General features: G+C 39.7%; 1 protein-coding gene across 11 annotated transcripts in view; it reads left to right on the forward strand.

Moving 5' to 3' along the window:
* The window catches only part of PJA2 (praja ring finger ubiquitin ligase 2), a 157,146-nt gene that overhangs the window by 82,303 nt on the left and 61,556 nt on the right, over positions 1 to 13,287 (forward strand). Inside the window, exon 1 of one of the 11 annotated variants that reach the window (XM_009685508.2) lies at positions 5,739 to 5,874. The exons of the other annotated variants lie outside the window; for them this stretch is intronic. The gene's annotated coding sequence lies outside the window, so the exon portion shown is untranslated. Of the gene's footprint in view, positions 1 to 5,738; positions 5,875 to 13,287 lie in introns of those variants that run through there. 11 annotated transcript variants of the gene reach the window in all.

Below are 13,287 nucleotides of genomic sequence, written 5' to 3' on the forward strand. Positions count from 1 at the left end.
TTGTCAGAGCACTTTTATGACACTTGACCATCAGTGAATGATTCAAGCTTATCCTGTCTGGACCAGGAAACTTGTTTATTTCATCTCTTAGCTTGCATTACAATAAAGTCAAATGCCCTTGATATACAGAAAAATTAGAAGTGGTGCTTTTTCACTGGAACTGCCATGCGCTGAGAACGGTATCAGTTGCTTCAAAAGAAAACAAAAGGACTCCTCCTGCAGCCAATGGTTGAAGAAAAAAAGACGTAATTCAGAAAAATCTCTTTCAACTAAGAAAAAAAAGTAGTTATCAGAGTCCACTTTGAACAGGCTTCTTGAAGGGGAAATTAGCCATCTGAAGCTTGGCTTCAGCTACCTTGCTTCCGATATCCAAGTTGCCTCATATAAAGCCCATTTGCGCATCTCTACATTACAGTGCAAGTATTCCTCAGCTTTGTTTCAAATTCCATATAGTCTTTCAAATATTGCAAAGCTATAAAGTCAGTTTGTTGAACATTGATAGGTTTAGTGTGTAGGTCTTTTTCTTCTTAACACATTCGGTTGGTTATATTGCATAAACATTTGATAAATGTATTTCATAAACTACTTACAAGCTGAGGGGCTTGACCAGGTGGCTTAACAAAAGAAACATCATTTGAGAGGGAAAAAAAACCCAATTTGCTCTCCAAGTTTCATTCTTACAGATTTTTAGTATATACTGATTAGAACAGAGACTGATATGACAGATGATGCACATATAAATAAAATATAAACAATACATAAAATGAACAAAGAAACCTCCTAGCTTAGGGCACAACCTGATCTTCTTGCAGCTGTGTGTGAAGTTAGTCAAAGGCCTTCTAAGTTTCCAATGTTACTTTTACATTTTGCTCTGCATCTTCTGAAGGCCTAAATGGCACAAGCCCACCTGTGCACATCTTTTTCTTGCCTAAGTGTAACCTTCCACCTTAGCTGAAAAGAAATAAGCAAAGGCTCTGCAAACTGTCAGATTGCCTAAATGATGATGGTACTCCCTGTGTTTTTTACATTCTTTTAGGGAGGTTCTGTATCTTTAAAATTTGCATAATCTTCAGGAAATCCAATCCTTTTGAAACTGTTTTGCTAGCCCACACTGAGAAATTGAATGGAATTGCTTAAGATTTAAATTACTTAAGACTTTAAAAACTTTTCTGAAAAGCTAACAACCGTTATATTTGGAAGTATATCACTCAGCTCCTTTACCTGATTAAACTAAACCTTTCCCAAATAATTTTTCTTTCATTACAAAGGTGAAGTATGAATCTTTATATAACTAGGTTTATTTTTTCCAAAGAATTTTGCAGTTAAATGTGGGTTTTCTACAGAAACCAGGTCACAACTCTTGTTTCTTCAAACAAAAGTGGATCAAAACAACTCAGGTTGTCTTGATCATTTTTACAGCTCCCCTTTAAAAAGATTTAGATTTACAGTAGATTAGGGACAAGCTAAAGTTTGTATTTGTTGTAGACTTAACAAAATTATTGTCCTATTTCTGATAAGCATAGGAGTGTTTCATACACACTGCTTAAAATGTTATAGTTATTTCCAGCATAACAGTACTGAGTCACAAGGACATCCCTATTGCAAGCACTGAAAACTATACTCCTTCTCAGCAGCAAATAGTAGATAGTGCCTTTTTCTCTTTCATCATTTATCTTTTCTTACTGTCCACCTCTAACGCAAGCAAATCTTATTTATGAAACCAAATATAAAGTCCTGAAACAAGTCCCACTAAACCCTCCGATATTAAAGATACAATGTTCATTCTGCAGAACTGATGTGAACAGCAACAGCTGTAAAAATCTATCATTCCTCCTGTATTTGTGAAGCTGAGAATATGGACAGCCTATTAGCTTGCAAGTGCCACTATTCCTAAACAGAGCAGTATTATGCAGGGGGAATTAATCTATAACTAGATAGTAGGAGGATATTTCCATGATGAAATGAGTACAGATGTTAGAAAAAACCTTTTAAAGTTTTGGGAACTGAGATTTTGTTAGACTGCATCTGTAGCAAAATACACATGCAAGAATTTCCACTGGTGTGTTTTCTTTCAAAGGTAGCATTACATCTAACGCTGGCATACCATGCAACACAAAACATCACCAAAATATTGGAAAAACATAACTGACAGTGCTATTTTATTTTAACCAGCATTCTTGTAAAACAGAAAATTGCTCCAAGAAGGTGATTCTGTTTCGTTTCTGGCTAAAATGATCAAAAAATAATTTACCCTTGGAGGATCTCTATGGAAAAACTTGCTATATACTCCTGAGTATGCCCCCTGTGTCCTGAGTGGACACAATCCTAGTGGGAACATTTGCTCAAGAGAATGTCTGGAGACTAAACATCCATAGGGAAATTAGGAGCTAATTGTCTGAACCTTAGGACAGCACTTTGTTGCTTTCTTGACTCTTTCTAACTCTATCCATTTGTCCATTACTGGCATCACTAATTTCCAGGCTGCAATTTATGACTTTTGAAATGGTGGCAGAACTGAGAACCACAGCTGTTACCTGACCTCTGCTCCCAGGTGTGGATAGTATGGACAGCTTTGATAGCTGTGAAATGAGCAGAGTACCATAGATAGTATGGACAGCTTTGGTAGCTGTGAAGTGAGCAGAGTACCATGCAGAGCCATCTGTCAGCCATATCAGTAAAAAGTTCCTCCATTTCAAAGCACGGTTTGCTTGTGATTAAAATGCTTTGTCTTTCTCTCAGACCATCACCTGTAAGGAGAAAACATTCCACATTGAATATAGTAATGATTATATACATTACATACAGTATAAGTTACATATTGCAGAAATTATATAAAGTATAATTTAGTGAATAAATTATTCAATATAGATGAAACTATTGAGGAAGAAAGCAATTAGGGAGCACAGACATGAGGAAAAGGGATATGTTATACAATACAGTTTGAAAGAAAGTGGGAAGTTAGTAAGTTGGCAAGATACAGACGGCAGGAAAGGCAGAGAAGAAAAGAATTGGCAAGAACAACTTGCACACTGTGTAAAGGAAAAAAGAAAGGAAGCAAGTTACAAAAAGTGAAGGGATGGGAGAGAGGACAAGTTAGGAGTTGCATCCAAGAGGTAAAGTGCAGAAAATCTTTATAGATTTTTAAAAGAAAGAGGTGGTTTTGAACTGGATTCTTAAAGGACTGAGAAGGAATTTCAAGGCGATATGCTTCTATTCTTAGTTTGAGTGGTAGGGTTGGTTGACGTTCTTCAGGTAAGAAGATGAAAGAGGAGTTAGAAAGATGATAAAAAGGAAGTAATTAAGGGGAAGGTAAAGGCAAATAGCTCAGAGGATTTCAACACTGTTGGACAGTGCTGCTGAACTATTAAGCAGCTGAAAGAGCTCTCAAACATGACAACAGTGGGAAAAGAAGGATAGTTTAGGATCCATGGCTCTGTTCCATGGCTCTGAGGGAAGTCAGAGAGAAGTAAGGTGGCATTCTCCCCAGAATTCTCCTTACTCTTGTAAAATGCAGTATTTAGCATTTTTGTGGCATTTGTTCCAAAATGAAGCCCGTAAAGAAGCAGCAGTAGAAACCACATCAAATTTGGCTAGCTATCCACACGACCTGCTAACTGAGAATGGATTTTGTAATTACTAGAAAGCCATTTAATTAGATTCCAGTTACTATTTAGCAACCTAGCATATTTCTAGTTTAAAAATATTTTCTGAGTCTTGAAATAGAGTGGTGAAGTTAGAAAATTTCTCAAGTAACATCTAATGCTACCGTGTACGTTCCTATTTTACATAGTAGTCTCAATACTTCTGAATATAGATGTTTTCACCATGTGCCTCCTGAAAAGTCAAGTACTGGGAGGTATCCAGAAGTGAGAGAGAGCTAGAAACAGCATAAATATTCAGTGGCTGAAGGTTAACGCATGTCGTACAGCTAAGCAATTGCTTTCTAGCCCTCCTTCACTTTTCAGAAGATTGGTGTGGTGTTTTGTTTCTCTAATGACATTTACTCCTCAAAAGAATTACATGAAAACTTTGTTCTACATTAAAAAAAACAACAAAACAAAAACATTTTCGAAGTAAGAAGCTTCTCACCCATCTTTCAGAAAGAGCCTTTCTCCCTTCTTGGAAACCCCAGATGCTTATTTTATTTTCAGCTTCCAGGTTTACAGACTTCTCAGCTTATTGACTTTTTGGCCTTTCAGCCATGTGTCCGTTGACCTTGCGGACTGGACTGTTGCCTTTACACCCGTTTTAACCATATGTCTGGATCCCACAGCAATTACAGTAGTGGATTACTGCAGAAGCCTTAGAGATAAGAATTGACATCATGCACTATTGTTACTGCCTTTGCTAGCTCAGCAACACAAATATCCGTGCAGTCAAACACTTAATGGATTTCCTCTGCGCGTTGTGTTCCAGCTGTGGCAGACTTGACCTATTTGATAGTCATAGAATTATCCAAACACTTAGTCCTTCAACAGCAGTTTTAACTCTGATATAAACTGCTTGCATTAGATATTTATGTGGTACACAGAGAGCTGTAATCTGTATGTGTAATCCTCTTTAAATTGTGACGTAGCGTATGAGTTGGTTGACTGATATGGTATTCCTATCCTCTCTGGACAAAAAAGGCAGATAAATCACTGTAGTGTCATGAAATTACTGCATACTAAGCTGTTTATATCATAATACTTTGGATACTCTCCAGCTCCAGGAAAAAAAATTGGAATAAATTAGATTTTCCAAATCCTGCCCTTGAAGAATTAAAGTGGTAAACAATCAAAAATAATCATCATACCGTGGCAACAAGTTTACAGAAACACATGTTACCGCTGTACAGATGCCAGAGCCTCCCCATACCTTCTAGCCCTTTTCTACTTGAGTGAAGCGTCCCTGAACGCGATGCCCTGTAAAGCTGAAGGTCCAGAAGTGTCTTCATTAGTAACATTTTTCCTGGCGTTGTTATCAGTCCAAAAATCACGATACAGCAAAGGAAAATTTCACCACTGCAAGAAGGAACTGGTAGAGCTTACAAATGATCAGCTCCTTAGAAAAGAAAAACAATGCTGTCGTTTTTAATGTAAACCCTCACATACTTAAGAGTTCTCTTTGCCTCTTTCCTCGCTTTCTTCTCCTTCTACAGAATTACTATTAGCAAGTGATCTGCGTCTTGTAAAAGGCTTCCTTCAGTAACCGTAGGGCTAACGAGCAGCGCGGCGCTGGCAGGCGCCGACGCCGGCGCGGAGGTGTCGTGCGCGCCGCCCGCCCGCCCTGCCGCCGCCCCTCTTCCCCCCGCCTGCCCCTTTCGGAGCTCCGCCGGCACAGCGGAGAGGGAGAGAGACCGGGGGGCTTCTGGTGCCCTGCTTTCCAGTGAGGGAAAAGTGCGTAGAGACGAAAGTGACGTCCTAGCGGGACGGCCGGTTATACTGCTCTCCCCCACCCCGTACTTTTAGAAGTTAGCATGAGTTTCTCCCCTCCGCCCCCCCCCCCTTAAAGAGCACGTCACGCTAGAGGAGTAACGGCCGCAGTAACAGCCGCGGCGCGCCCATCCCCCGGGGGGCGGGCGCGGGGAACGGCCGCCGCCCAACGGCCGCGGGGGCGGGGGCGCCCCCTGCGCTGGCAGCAGCGGCGCGGCGCCACCTGGCGGCCGGCCGGCCGGTCCCGCCTGCCGGGGCCTGCGAGCGGGCCCTCGCTCAGGTTTGGGGTAGCGATGCCCAGGCGTCGCAGCCACTTTAGACACTTCATTTAGGCATCTCCGCTGGGAGCCCGGGGTCCCCGCGCAGGAGGAAGGCGGCAAATCCCGGCCGGCAACACCTACTTCTGCAAACCCGCCGGCAGCCCGGGCCCCCACGTAAGCCCGTTCACTTGGTGCCTGAGGTCAGTAAGGCGGCGGGCCCCGCACGCACGGTGCCTTTGTCCCCAGAGGGGCGCAGGCAGGGCAGGCCTCCCCCGGTTTGGAGATCGGAGGGTTTAGTCCCATCCCAGCCGGCAAGTGCCCTCGGGAGGCGTCAGTAAGCATGTCACTTCCCTGAGCAGCCGGTCCTGTTGCAACCCTGGTTTTTGCCGTGAGCTTCGGGCCTGCTGCCTCCACTTCCACTCCGTGGGAAATAGCTGAGGTCAGGCAGGAGGAGCCCTCTGCTATGTTCACAGTTATGTTCATTAATTGCAAATTTAAAGTGGTTCTTGAAATTCCCTACCAAGGGTTTTTTCTTTTCTCACTAAATGGCCCTCGCTAAGTAAAACAATTTCCTCATCTTAACCGAGACTCGCACCCTGCCTCAGCCTTGCCGTTTCAATTGTAAAAATGTTGTCTTTTCTTGTGCGTGTGTTGAGTTGACTTCGTGGGGTTGGAATTTGCCAGTTTTAAGAATTCAAGTATTAACTAGTAGGAAGCCTGAGTTGCAGGTTAACTAGCATACCATACTTCTGCACTGCAGCGGGAACTGTACAGAAGAAATCACGAAAATAGCTGCAGTGCAATTTAGAGATACCCGAGCGAGTTTTAAATTAGCTAGTTCAGGTGTTGGTTGTAGTCCAGCCATGGCAGCGCGGAGCTCAGCAAGGGTTAATTCACCTTTTCCTGGGATTGCAGTGTGGCTTTACCCACAGGTCAGCTCTTCTAAGCTTGATCTATATTAATGTGCCAAGACGTGGTTATTCTCCTCTTGAACCCAAGATGGCTATAGTTTTACATTGGCTGAAGTTGCCTCTTTAGAAAATTAATTTATGAGGCAGCCAGCTGAGGTTGCCTCTGCACCTTTACAACTTAAGTCCTAAGAACTATATCTGCAAGTAAGGGTCTTCATGTTTGACAGGAAGCTCCCAGTTTTGTCTCATTTAATAGCTGAACATAATGCTAATCCATAGGCTGCATGAGATATTTCGCTTTATCCTTTAGTATTAGCATTCCTTCTTGGAAATGGCAGGGGTAAAGTACATGTGGAGACTCCGCTGGAAACCTTCACGTAGCTGGCTAACAGGCCCATTAGGGAGTGGTGCAATTCAGTTCTTGATTCTGTACAGATCTATAGCGGGAGCAAAAGGTGGAATATTCTTTTGGCATTATAATTGGCTGCAGTTTGAACTAACAGCTGCAGAAAGTTTGCTGACCATTAGTGACAAGCTGTAGGAATACATGACATATTGAATGCCTTGAAACATATCTGTGCCTTTCTGTAACTTTTTATTGAGCGTTTATGGCCAGTCACCAGCTGACATTCTTCTTTTACAGTGCGAGCATTCTCTTTACTTGGCTCAGCACGTTTAGCTTGTGAACTCTTCAGGACGGAGACAAACTTTTGTTTTGTTTTGTAACCATACAATAGATATTGATAGACAATGAATATTCACATTGTTCTGCCATGTCTTCAGATTCTTACAGCTCAAGGAAGTGCTCACGGTCTGTATATGTTTGCCAATCAGACATGCTTGAAAATGATGTCTACTTAAAAAAAAGACTAAAAGACTAGATTTTTCCAAGTGAAATCCTTCACAAGAAATTGCTCCATTCAGGAAAAATCCATTTATAAATTAGTATATAAGGTATTGGTTTCATAAAATGAAAATGTTAAACTTCAGTCACTTTTGGAAAACCATGTTTAACTTTTTTCTATTTCGCAACATACAGTATCATTTTTTAACATTTTGTATAATAAAAAGCCTAAAAGCTGAAAATAAAACACACGTTGATTTGCAAGCCATTCAGAATCCCTAGTCACTTTTTTTTTTTAGCTGTGTAAGGAATTGCTGACAGGATTTAGAGAGAGTTTCTGCAGGCAAGGTAGATCACCAAGGTTTCCTTCTGGAATTCCTGCTCAAGTGAATGATACAATATTCTGCAAATATTCTGAGATATATAATCTTATTATAATTCTTTTTATAATAAAGGACTTGACTTTCTTCTGTATACCCCCGGACTAGTGATCTTCTGAAATTTGTAGTGTATCTACATATAGTAATATTGTACGTTGCAATATTTTGTATGATTTATTTTAATAAAAACAGTAAGATGTGAGCTGACTAGTAACTCTTGCATTCCTACATACTTGGTAGGTGGACATTTTCTTAGCTTATATGCTTATAATGGTAGAATGGTTGTTGGCAGACTTTTTTCCCCCCTATTTGAAATTAGATAAGATGTTGCTGCAATTTAAACATTCTTTTACTCTTCAGTTTCTAGATGATACCTTAAAATATTGTTACTGAGAAAATATACACATTTTACTTGAAAGCACAGGGAAGTAGTAAAAAGAGAGAAAGTTGAGCATAGTGTTGTGTATTAGAGCAATTATTTTAAGTGAGATAATTATGTTTTGTTTCCTTGTTAACTGGCTTGGTTTGAATAAGCAATCTAACCGACCAGGGAAGAATATGAGCTCAATAAATAAGAAAAATTCAGACTGTGTATGTATTCTACTTTTTTTGCCAACAAACAAATTAGTTTGAAGCGTGTGACAGAATAAACAAAATAGTCTTGGCTTTCCTGGTATGTTCTGAAAGGGTGACAGAAGTTATGTAGAACTTTCTCAGTCTGTCAATGATCTCTTGTACTTTTATACATAAAAGATATTACCACAGTCAGAGGTTTCTGGAGGATACAGATGTATCTAGCAAATCAATAGCATAGTTGATTATCAACAAACATAACAAGATGGCTTGATTGGATGTCGGTCAATATGTATATCTAGTTTAATATTTTCAAGTTGTCATACACAATGACTATATAAAAATCAATTACTCTTTTCTCCAAGATTTAGCAAAATTGCCAGCTGGTTTGCTGGTAACATCAATAAAATATCACAGGTGCTGTTCCTGAAACAGAATGAAGACGAGTAGCGAGATAATTCCTATAATAACTTCTAGACACATTTTTAGTAGTGAAAAATCAATCTCTAGCAAATGACTTATATCATCCTACTTAATTTAAAGAGTTTACATTCTGAATTTTCAGGTTCTTTGTTAATTATACTGATTTTAAAATCAGTTGTTCCATGAAGAGAAGACTGATGGGTCTGGCCTCCTGTGGATTAGGGAACTGATCTTGAACTATTATGAGTTTTCACTGACATGGGGTGGACTGTGCAGTTCTTTTTTCAGTGACATCTCTGTCCTGCTCACTGCCTATGAAACCCACAGCATCATAAAAACTGTGAGGCGCACAGGCAAATTATCTGATTCATTAGGAAATCAAATCCAGATATGATATATTTAAGCCGTGAATTTGGATATTTTAAATCCTGCTAGGTAGGCAGTATCAGTCTTTGAATCAGTTCAGTTTTTAATGAAGCTATAGACAGATGGTACCCCCTTCATAAATTGTTTTTTGTTGCAACAACGTTTATCTTCCTTATGCTTATTTTAATTTAAAGGGTTAAAAAATGCCAAAGGAAAACCATCTACTTCATTTTTGTTTCCAACACTCTGGAAGTGTAAACTCTGTCTATAACTTAGTCCAGAGCATCCAATATATTGTCACTATGCAGTGTTAAGTAAAGAGGACCCTGTGACCCTTTCTGTGCAGCAATGATATCATTGTTAGGCAGTTGTAATTTCTGTACAGCGGCACGTGCAGAGGCTGCGGAATTTACAATGAGCATATATTGGGAGACATCTAAATCCCTATTTAGGTATTCACATGAAGGCTTGTTATAGCACTACCTGCATGGAACAACTGCTGGGTGAGGATTATGATTTTGGGAAAAACTGCACGGCCAAAGTTAGGAGGGGCCAGAATCTATTAAAAGCAGGTATTTTGGTGGCAAAGGGACTGACACCAATAACTTCAGCTCGTCTGAAAATATTTAGCACAATATCTACTTGTGGGAATATCATAGGTGTAGTTATCATCTAAAATGGGTTTATCCCTCTTTGTTAAGCCAGGACATGTGATTGTGGTACATGTGATTGTGGACGTACTTAAAAAATTGTTTATAGTGTCCAAATTCAGTAAGGAAAACATGCTGAAGTAGTGAGAAATAGAATGAAAACCCTACAAAGCTGTGTCGTTGTCCTGGCTAGGGATTTTTTAACGTCAGTAACTAAGGAGCAGGAACTGAAAAAAGTTCAGTTCACCCTATCTTAAAAAAAAAAAAATCCTTTGGTGACACAAATACGTAAGTCTCCGCTAAGAGTGATGGCAAATACCACAAAGGGTGGTACTTATTTCAAAACAATATTTTTTTCTGGTAATTTTTGAACTACTGTTACATATAAGGGTTTGAAAGACAAGGTTGCAGCAACTGTATGACTCATACAGGTTTCTTTTGCAGTTTAGAACCCAGTCTTCTCCCATAGCACCTAGTGACTGAAGGAGTGCTTCAAGGATCTGCCTTCTCTGAAGTCAGATTTTTTCATTATTTCAAAAAGGGGAAAAAAGTATCTTGAGCAGTTGTGTATTCAAGGATGTCAATAGAAAGAATCATTTGGAACTTGGAAAAATACAATAGTCCAGGCTTTACTGTTAATTACACAATACAGTAGCCAGAATCATACTGTCTTTGCTAAAATAATTGTCAGCGGTAAATAAGCATCAGCATTATCTGTTCTTGAACCTGCATCTCTGCAACTGAGACTAGTATTTGGTTCGATATTTATAAATACCTCTGACAGATCACCAAAAGGCTGAGGCAAACTCCCCTTCTTGATGGTTTAAACCAAACGCCAGGCTGTGGGCTGCAGTTCCTGAGACACAGGTGCATTTTCCATTACATCTATTGGGGAATGGTGATCTTCTCAGAGCAGCAAAAATTCTTACAGCGTGCAAATTCAGAAGACACTTCTACTGAGCTTTTGAGGGGATCCAGAGCTTTCCAAAATTTGGGCACTTTCTTCTTGAGTACAGATTTATTTTTTAATTTAATCATTACCATGATACTTAGAATGCTAACACAGCAGACATCTTAACTTATTAGTCCCCTAACAGATTAAACTTATTATTTATCTCTGAACTTTTGAAAGAAACAAACAATTGCTGATCTTAAACTTTAAAATTGCTTATTTTTGCCAAAACAGTGTACCAAGATTGTGCTGGGGTGCAGCGAGGGCCAGCTGCTCTGCAACAGAAGGTGAGCCAGGAGCCGGGATGCGGAGCGGCAAGTCCAGGTCAGGATCAGGGCCAGAGACAGTGGTTGGGGTCGGCTCAGCCTGGTAATCCTCCAGCAGGGCAGTAGTGATGAGGCAGGTCCGGGGTCAAGCCGGCAAGCTGAGCCCGTAGGTCCAGGTCAGGGACAGACCTGCGACCTCTGGGGGCGAGGAAGGGCAGCCCTTCCCTGTAGCTTGCTTCAGCACAGCGCTTGGTCAGTGAAGGAGCCCCCTGTGGACTCAGACAGCTGAACGCCTTCACTTAGCCCACTAAACACAAGAAGGGCGATGCACTCCCAGCCCCAACAAATTGGACTTTGTGGCAAAATTTGGAGGTGTAACATATGCATGCACGCACGCACGCACGCACGCACGCACACACACACACACACACTGCTTTAATCAGCTCCAAAGAGCAGCAGCTGAATTCCTTCAACTGCTGTGGGCTCTGCTATCAGCGATCATATTTTGTAGTTGTATTCCAAAGAGCAAAAATCAAGCATTTTATAAAAATAGTTAGGCCTATCCGATTATGATTTTTAGCTTACTATAAATGATCAAAAGTACAAACTCTTGAGACTAGTGAGTAAAACATTTTTATATATATTTAAAAACGAATCATACTATCACTTCATTTTTTGAGCTGATAAACCTAATCAATCATTGTGATAGTATCTATTTTTGGTATGCTTACAGGATGCATTGTCAACATTTTATCACGTTACAGTATCACCCTGACTCCCCTGAGAAGTGTGTATGTTGCAAGGGGGAATCAGCCTTACTCAGTTACAAGCTTTTATCTCATTTTATATAGCATCTTTCATGCATATTTTTAAAAGCATGTTGCTTTCCTGGGATGTAGCAGGTTCAAAGCTAGAGCTGTCATTGCTAAAGGAACAGTTTTGCTTTTAGGACATAAATAGTTGACTGCTTCCATTTAAACATGCTATCATTTAGAAACGAGGTACAGGGAGCAATTTCCACAGCTAATCATAAGTGTAAGAAATACCAGAATCTAGGGTGCTGGTAGCCCTTGCCATTCAAACATCTCTTTGAGTGCTTTCCTGACAAAGAATGTTTTCCTGACTCATATTAAGATGAGAAATCTTAAGATTTCTTAAGAAATCATCTTAATCAAAGATTATTTTACAGTCTCAAATTCACAGCACAGATTCATAATCTTTCTTTCTGTAAGTGTTGGGCTGCATTTGTTATTTCTACTGTCATCCTAAATGCTTACATTAGCTATATAAACAGCAAAGTATCTTTTGCATCCTGCTGAACTCTTGTTCCTAGCAATACTTATAAATAGTAATACTTAGTAATACTTAGTAATACCTTGCAGCAATGAGTTCCCTGGGCTAAGTTTATAGTCTGTCATAAAAAAGATTTAAACTAGTGTAACAGTTTTGGCCTTCAGTTTATAAAACTGAATGGTTCCTTGTTCTTGAGTGGCAGGAGAGTTTTAGTATGATGGGAATTATGTTAACATTATCTGTGTTTTAAATTGGAACTCACCATTCTTTAGTTTATAGACATCTGAATTTTTTTTTAGATTCTTAATTTGCAGTTCCGTGTTGTTATTTGTGTTTTAATAGCTTGTTTTGTTGTAAATCTAGAGTTTTGGGGAAGCATTGGAGTTATTGTGCTGGAACAAATCAGTTGTAAGTATATGTACAATAGATCTGATGCTTCTAAGAAATGTTAGCTCTGCTCTGAAGTACACGTACGATCCCATCTGCTCAGAAATATACAGAAATCACCAAACAAATTGCAGATGTGGACATATGTGACATTTCCTAACATATATCATTGGTTCCAATTGAAGTTGCCACTCATGCACACTGCAGGAATACGAAACATCTGGAAAAAAAAGAAAATCCTTGAAAACTCTTGGACAAAACTTATAGACTGAGAATGGGGTGTATCCAAGAAAACACACAAGCGTGATAGCTTATGGTTTGCAATAGAGTGGTGTTTCAGGAACATCAGTCATTGTATTTTTTCCATCACAGCCTTTCAGTACTGTTTTGTACTTTTCATTGAATTCTTCTGTAAAGGAGGATGGACTTGATGATCATAATATTCCTCTACTGTTATAAAACCTAATAATCTAAAATCAGGAAAAAGGATGACACTCCTAGGTATGTTCTTATGGGGGACAGCCTCAATACATGCAGCTACAGTTTGGCTTCCTGAGAAAAGTTTGAT

Source organism: Struthio camelus, chromosome Z (assembly GCF_040807025.1).
Source record: "Struthio camelus isolate bStrCam1 chromosome Z, bStrCam1.hap1, whole genome shotgun sequence".
In the NCBI taxonomy this organism is placed as follows: domain Eukaryota; kingdom Metazoa; phylum Chordata; class Aves; order Struthioniformes; family Struthionidae; genus Struthio; species Struthio camelus.